Raw genomic sequence first — 461 nt, forward strand, 5'->3', positions numbered from 1 at the left:
TTAACATTTTGTTTTTCTTTGAATTAACTCTTGTGTACATCAGGGAGACACTGTTACAGTAAGTTATCGTTCGCATTCTTTCATTCTCTGCATTTAACTTTTGTCATGATTTAATTTGATGTACATGTAGCAAGTTTCAACAGGCAACACCATCATTCACACGGAAACTTTTACACAACAAAGGAATTATTTATGTTCTACAGTACAGTCAGACAGAAATCATAGTTGTGCTTACATATAGGCATCCAGGCTTCCGCTCAAGTATAGCTGTCACGGTCTTTTCCTTTGCAAGTCTTCTTCTTCAGAATGCCACCCAATAGGAACCATCTTCCCCACCTGTCTACAGGCAGTCCAGTGTGTCCAGACATCCCCCTGCCCTTCTGCAGGACTTTTCCTGTGGCATCTCTCTGGCTGGAAGCCTCCTACCACTAGTCCTGGTCCTATTACTGTAACCTCCACTG

This window comes from Xenopus tropicalis, chromosome 8 (assembly GCF_000004195.4).
Source record: "Xenopus tropicalis strain Nigerian chromosome 8, UCB_Xtro_10.0, whole genome shotgun sequence".
Lineage (NCBI taxonomy): Eukaryota > Metazoa > Chordata > Amphibia > Anura > Pipidae > Xenopus > Xenopus tropicalis.